Genomic DNA, 7,500 nt, shown 5'->3' with positions numbered 1-7,500 from the left:
CTCGTAATGAAACTTGTCTCGATTCTAAACGCGGTATGTCCGAGTTCGTGGGGCATTCCATGCATCAAGCAATGGGCTTGAAAAAGAAAAATTCGTAAAGAAATCGGGGAAGCTTGTCGCTGTCATATCTCCAGGAGCGGACATGCGCGAACGAGACGTATAAGACATTTCGATCGAAAGCGGTCAGTGTACGCGATCGCCAGGTTATTTAAAGTGAAGACGGAATGAACTGCACCATGCTTTGCGAGAGGATGAAAACAGAGTGGGGGACGAGACAACAGGTTGTGATCCTAACATGAACATGATGAAAATAATAAAACAGCTTGCATGAACACCGTCACGTGTGTGCGACGTCAAAAGAGTGACGGAGTCTCCTGTGGTGGGTCCGTTCTTTTCGGCCTGTTTCGTTGTACGTCCTTGCTCGGTTCCGACAGCACTGACCAGGTACACGTGGAAACCGCACACCATTCCCTGTATTGCAGTGCTCAAATGCGTTGCACAGAGGACTTCACATTAAAAAATGAGCGGGACTGGTGAAAACTGACCTTCCTTAACAACGTGCTGTGCAGAAAAGTCACATACCGAAATAGGAAAGTGCATTTTAAAACGGCCGAGTCAGTGTCCGTGCTGACTTAACCGTTTCAATTGGACAGCTGCACGTCCCTTTCTCGTCAGTGATGCTTTGCCGGCTGTGAATGTTCAAGTCTAGGATTTCTACACGAGGTTTGTGGTGTGTGTGCCCGGTGTGGATGTGTGTGTGTGTGTGTGTGTGTGTTGAGAACTTCATTCCGTGAATTGTCCGTGGTGTGTGTTAGCTTGTTTCCTCGACAGCACGCGTCACATACGTGTGTGCTGTGTCCTGTGTTGCATGTCAGTGTGCTCCTGGCCTTCTGTGGAGAACTGAGGGCGAGACATAAAATATTTAGCCTCCACAGATGGCCATTCTTTCCGTACGCACACAGTTGTTCATGTTACGTTCGGAACCCATCAGTTGTCTAGTCCTCCACTCTTGTTTTCATCCTCCCGCTGAACACGGTGCAGTTCATTCCGTCTTCACTTCAAGTACAAGATTGTCATGCACAGTAACCTCTTTCCTACGTCCCCTTCGTGCACATCCACTTCGGCAGACAGGACAGGTCGTGCATGTACAAATCACAACATTCCTTCAACATGTGTCTGGCAGTGTACAGTGGCAGGTTCATTCCGTGTTTGCCAGTGTGTCCGTATAGTTGCCGCGGGGGCTCAGGCTGACTTCATTCCGTGACTTCTGATGTTGTGCGAGCCAGTGTACTCTCACAAGTTCATTCCGTGATAATGTGTGTAGGGTTGACAACTTCATGGTTCCGGGATTGTGTGTGTAGGCACTGACAACTGACTTCATTTCGTGGCGCACCAAACCACGAAATGAAGTAAGGTGTCAGTGCCTACACACAGAATCCCGGAACCATGAAGTTGTCAACCCTACACACATTATCACGGAATGAATTTGTGAGAGTACACTGGCACGCACAGCATCATAAGTCACGGAATGAAGTCAGCCTGAGCCCCCGCGGCAACTGTACGGACACACTGGCAAACACGGAATGAACCTGCCACTGTACACTGCCAGACACATGTTGAAGGAATGTTGTGATTGTACATGCACGACCTGTCCTGTCTGCCGAAGTGGATGTGCACGAAGGGGACGTAGGAAAGAGGTTACTGTGCATTGACAATCTTGTACTTGAAGTGAAGACGGAATGAACTGCACCGTGTTTCAGCGGGAGGATGAAAACAAGAATGGAGGACTAGACAACTGATGGGTTCCGAACGTAACATGAAAACTGTGTGCGTACGGAAAGAATGGCCATCTGTGGAGCTAAATATTTTATGTCTCGCCCTCAGTTCTCCACGGAAGGCCAGGAGCACACTGACATGCAACACAGGACACAGCACACACGTATGTGACGCGTGCTGTCGAGGAAACAAGTTGTCTAACACACACCACGGACAATCACGGAATGAAGTTCTACACACACACACACACCGGCACACACACACACACAACACACACACACACACACACACACGTGTGAAATCGCTGACTTGAACATTCTACAGCCGGCGCAAGCATCACTGACGAGAAAGGGACATCCAGCTGTCCAATTGAAAACGGTTAAGTTCAGCACGGACACTGACTCGGCCGTTAAAATGCACTTTCCTATTTCGGTATGTGACTTTTCTGCACAGCACGTTGTTAAGGAAGCGTCAGTTCCATCAGTCCCGCTCATTTTTTAATGTGAAGTCCTCTTTGCAACGCATTTGAGCACTGCAATACAGGGAATGGTGTGCGGTTTCCACGTGTACCTGGTCAGTGCTGTCGGAACCGATACAGCAAGGACGTACAACGAAACAGGCCGAAAAAAACGGACCCACCACAGGAGACTGCCGTCACTCTGTTAACACGTGAGTGTTTCATGTAAGCTGTTTTATTATTTTCAGTCATGTTCATGTTAGGATCAGAACCTATTGCCTCGTCCCCCACTCTGTTTTCATCCTCTCGCGAAGCATGGTGCAGTTCATTCCGTCTTTACTTTAGATAACCTGGCGATCGCGTTCACTGACCGCTTTCGATCGAACTGCCTTATACGTCCCGTTCGTGCATGTCCGCTCCTGGAGATATGACAGCGACAAGCAGTCCTGATTTCTTTACGAATTTTTCTATTTCAGCCCATTGCTTGATGCATGGAATGCCCCACGAACTCGGACATACCGGCGTTTAGAATCGAGACAAGTTTCATTACGAGTACTGACCCAAACATGTGTGTATATATACACACTCCCGTCTTAATCGTTTTCATGTATGTTTTGTACCACAGACGGGTAAGTTCGAACTGACCCATGGGTCACATTTTTTCTTTCACTTTGCGTATCCCCCATTCTTTCCAAGCCCCTTGCTAGGTGCATGGAATGCCCAAAAAGCATCCCTTTTTTAGACACCTTTCTAATCTCCACAAGTTCGTTTTAAAATCGTCTACTATAGTTGACAAACTATATATATAATTAACATTTTCACCCGTTTTGGACTTTCTCACGTATGTTTTGTACTGCAGACGGGTAAAAATGTTAATTATAATATAAGAATGTCGAACTAGAGATGGTGCACAACTCGTAACAAGCCCGGGTATTTTAGACACATTCTAATATCGACAAGTTCGTTTTAAAATCCTCTGCTGTATTCGACAAACTTATATATATAATTAACATTTTCACCCGTTTGGGACTTTCTCACGTATGGTTTGTACTGCAGACGGGTAAAAATGTTAATTATAATATAAGAATGTCGAACCAGAGATGGTCCACAACTTTGTCACCAGCCGGTATACCCATTTGGGTAGATTTGATTTCTGACTTCGACACCGAAGAGTGCACGGGTAAAAATGTTAATATTGCCGCACTTGCCAGATGTGAACTTGCTGAAGGAATAACACAACCGTGTACAAATTCGGCGCTGTTTTTTTTTTTTTTTTTTTTTTTCTTCACTGTAGTTGAGTTCACACTCTAAGTCAAACTTCGACCTATCTTTTTTTCTTTTTTTTTGGGGGGGTGGGGGATGTACTTATTTGCATAGAATCCTCTCTTCTTCTTCTTCCCCTTATTTTCTTGCCACGAGACATGCTGACGAGTTGAAAGTGAGTCTCCCTTGAAAATACAAAAAAGAAAACAAGTCTCCAAAAACTTTCTCAAATCAACCGCTGCATGCACGCAGCCATTTGCAATGGACCGGAGTTATCATTCTTAGCCGAAGCAATTTACGGGGAGGGGTTATTGTTTTAACTGTATCAGACGACACTTTTGTTTTGCATATCAAAAACTGATTTTTTTTTTCTCTCTCTCAACAGCTTACGGGCGCAATAGCCGAGTGGTTAAAGCGTTGGACTTTCAATGTGAGGGTCCTGGGTTCCGGTCTCGGTAACGGCGCCTGGCGGGTATAGGGTAGAGATTTTTCCGATCTCCCAACATAATTATGTTGAGACCTGCTTGGTTCAGAACCCGCTTCGTGTGTATACGCACACAGAAGACTACGTGGCGTGGTAAATAAATAAAATGGCCATACACGTTAAATGTTACATATCTATAATTATGAGCATTATGTGTGCGTGACTGAAACCTGACTGAATGACACAGGAAACGAATGATGAGCGCCCAGTGGCAGCCGTCAGTCGGCTCTACCCAGGTAGGCAGCCTGTTGTGCAAATGACTCCGCGTTTGTAAAGCGCTTAGAGCGACCGAGGATTGGCGCAGTATAAATATCCATATCATCATCATTTTGGTTGACTCAGGGGCATACCCTCATGTAGTTTGAATGCCCACTACACAAGAAGTATGCAACTCGGATGAGACGATAAACCGTGCAGCATGCACTTAGCGCACGTAAAAGAACCCACGGCAACAAAAGGGTTGTTCCTGGCAAAATTCTGTAGAAAAATCTACATCGATAGGAAAAACAAATAAAACTGCATGCAGGAAAAAAAAAAGAAAAAAAAAAAGGGTGGCGCTGTAGTTTAGCGACGCGCTCTCCCTGGGGAGAGCAGCCCGAATTTCACACAGAGAAATTTGTTGTGATAAAAAGAAATACAAATACAAACTTAGCGACATAATTCAAACTGCACATGAAACTAGAAGCATTGTGCTATCAGGAAACGCCAATGTTGTTGAGAAATGAAAAGAAAAAAAATGTTTGCTTTTTTTTTTTTTTTTTAATCTTCTTCGTTTGTGGCTTGCAAATCCCAGTTCACTCTTATGTACACGAGTGGGCTTTTACGTGTATGTATGACAGTTTTTTTTTACCCCGCCATGTAGGCAGCCATTCTCCGTTTTCGAGGGTGTATATGCTAGGTATGTTCTTCGGGGGTGTATATGCTAGGTATATTTTTTGTTTCCATAACCTACCGAACGCTGACATGGATTACAGGATCTTTAACGTGCGTACATATTTGATCTTCTGCTTGCCGTACCGTATACACACGAAGGGGGTTCAGGCACTAAGCAGGTCTGCACATAATTATTATGTTGACCTAGGGAGATCGTAAAAAAAAAAATCTCCACCCCTTTACCCACCAGGCGCCGTTAACCGAGATTCGAACCGGGGACCCTTGGATTTGAAAGTCCAACGCTTTAACCACTCGGCTATTGCTGCCCCGCCGGTTTTTCCATCAAAACCTCGGTGCTATGGGGACTGAAGTCGAGAAAACTCGGCCGAGACTCCAACACTGTGAACCATTTGACCACAATTCTCGTCGAGTTTAACTCTCTCCATACGAACGGCGAAAGAGACGACGTTAACAGCGTTTCACCCCAATTACCATCATCAAAATATTGCAAGTGGAAGGCTCTTATACTGAAGACGTGAATGTTGACAAAGAATACCACAATTCTGACGACGGAAGCTAAAGGTTGGGTCATTCAGACACCCACTGGACATCCGAGGGGTCTGTGTAGAGGAGAAGAGAGGACTGGTCGTACTGAGTGAGTTAAAAGTGTTGCAGCCATTACTACTGAGTCCTGGGACTAGTCTACTTTTTTTTTTTTTTTTGTTGTTGTTGAGACACCAACATACCAGCAGACAGACGGACAGACAGACAGACAGACAGACAATCATCTCCGCGCAGACTGGGCTGATGGGTCTGTCGTCTAGTCCTGATGGGCTCTCGTGTGGGGTTTGGGGGGCCGGGGGGAGGAGATTGTCTCTGAGCAAGAACGTTGTAGGAAGTGTTGTTGTTGTGTTTGAAGTTGTTTGGCGTGTGTGTGTGTGTGTGTGTGTGTGTGTGTGTGTGTGTGTGTGTGTGTGTGTCTGTGTGTGTGAATGAGAGAGAGAGAGAGAGAGAGAGAGAGAGAGAGAGAGAGAGAGAGAAATGTTGTTGTTGTTAATATCGTGCGCGCTCGAACGTGTGTGTGTGTGTGTGTGTGTGTGTGTGTGTGTGTGTGTGTGTGTGTGTGTGTGTGTGTGTGTGTGTTGATGTATGTATGTGTGTGCATGCGTGTGTGTCCGTGAGAAAAAAAAATGTGTGTGTGTGTGTGTGTGTGCATGCATTTGTGTGTGTGTGTGTGTGTGTGTGTGTGTGTGCGCGTGCGTGCATGTGTTTGTGTATGTGTGTGTGTGTACGTACGCGCGTGCGCGTGTGTGTATGTGTGTGTGTGTGCGTGCGACGGAGTTCAAACTCTTGTTTTTTTTTTGTTTTTTTTTTTTCAGTCTGGTAAGTTTCTTTTGTGTGACTGGTTCGCCGAGAGAAAAGTTGCAGAGGGGGAAGGAGAGGGGGAGGTGGAGGGGGAAGGGGGAGGGGGAAGGGGGAGGGGGAGGGGTAAGAGGGGGAATGGAGGGGGAGGGGGATATAAGGGAGGGAGGAAGGGGAAGGGAGTAGGAAGTGGGGGGGCAGGTAGGAAGGGGGAAGAGGGGGGAAGTGGGGGGGGAGGTAGGAAGGGGGAAGGGGGAAGGGGGGAAGTGGGGGGAAGTGGGGGGGGAGGTAGGAAGGGGGAAGAGGGGGGAGGTGGGGGGGAGGTAGGAAGGGTGAAGAGGGGGGAAGTGGGGGGGGGAGGTAGGAAGGGTGTAGGGTGGGGAAGTGGGGGGCAGGTAGGAAGGGGGAAGGGGAAGGGGGGGGAAGGGGGGAGGTAGGAAGGGGGAAGGGGGAAGGGGGAAGGGGGGGGAAGTGGGGGGGAGGTAGGAAGTGGGAAGTGGGAAGGGGGGAAGGGGGGAAGGGGGGGGGAGGTAGGAAGGGGGAAGGGGGGAAGGGGGGGGGGGGGAGGTAGGAAGTGGGAAGTGGGAAGGGGGGGAAGTGGGGGGAGGTAGGAAGGGGGAAGTGGGAAGGGGGGAAGGGGGGGGAGGTAGGAAGGGGGAAGTGGGAAGGGGGGGAAGTGGGGGGGGGGGAGGTAGGAAGGGGAAAGGGGGGGAGGTAGGAAGGGGGAAGGGGGGGAAGTGAGGGGGAGGTAGGAAGGGGGAGAGGGAAGGGGGGGGGAAGTGGGGGGGAGGTAGGACGGGGGAGGGGGAAGGGGGGGGGGAAGTGGGGGGGAGGTAGGAAGGGGGAAGGGGGGGAAGTGGGGGGAGAGGGAAGGGAGGAAGTGGGGGGAGGTAGGAAGGGGGAGGGGGAAGGGGGGGAAGTGGGGGGAGGTAGGAAGGGGGAAGAGGGGGAAGTGGGGGGGAGGTAGGAAGGGGGGGGGGGAAAAAAGGGGGGGGGGGGGGGGGGGGGGAAAGGGGGGGGGGAAAGGGGGGAAAAAGGGGGGGGGAAAGGAAGGGGGAAGGGGGGAAGGGGGGGGGAAAGGGGGGATAGGAAGGGGGGGGGGAAGGGGGGGAAAAAATGGGGGGGGGAAGTGGGGGGGGGAAGGGGGGGATGGGGGGGGGGGGGGGGGGAAAGGGGGGAAGGGGGAAGGGGGGGGGGGGAAGGGGGGGGGAAGGGGGGGGTAAGGAAAAGGGGGGGGGAAAAGGGGGGGAAGGGGGGGGGGGAGGGGGGGAAGGGGGGAAGGGGG

Source organism: Babylonia areolata, chromosome 33, assembly GCF_041734735.1.
Source record: "Babylonia areolata isolate BAREFJ2019XMU chromosome 33, ASM4173473v1, whole genome shotgun sequence".
In the NCBI taxonomy this organism is placed as follows: domain Eukaryota; kingdom Metazoa; phylum Mollusca; class Gastropoda; order Neogastropoda; family Buccinidae; genus Babylonia; species Babylonia areolata.
The sequence above is the reverse complement of the archived record's forward strand: the minus strand, read 5'-3'. Positions refer to the sequence as shown.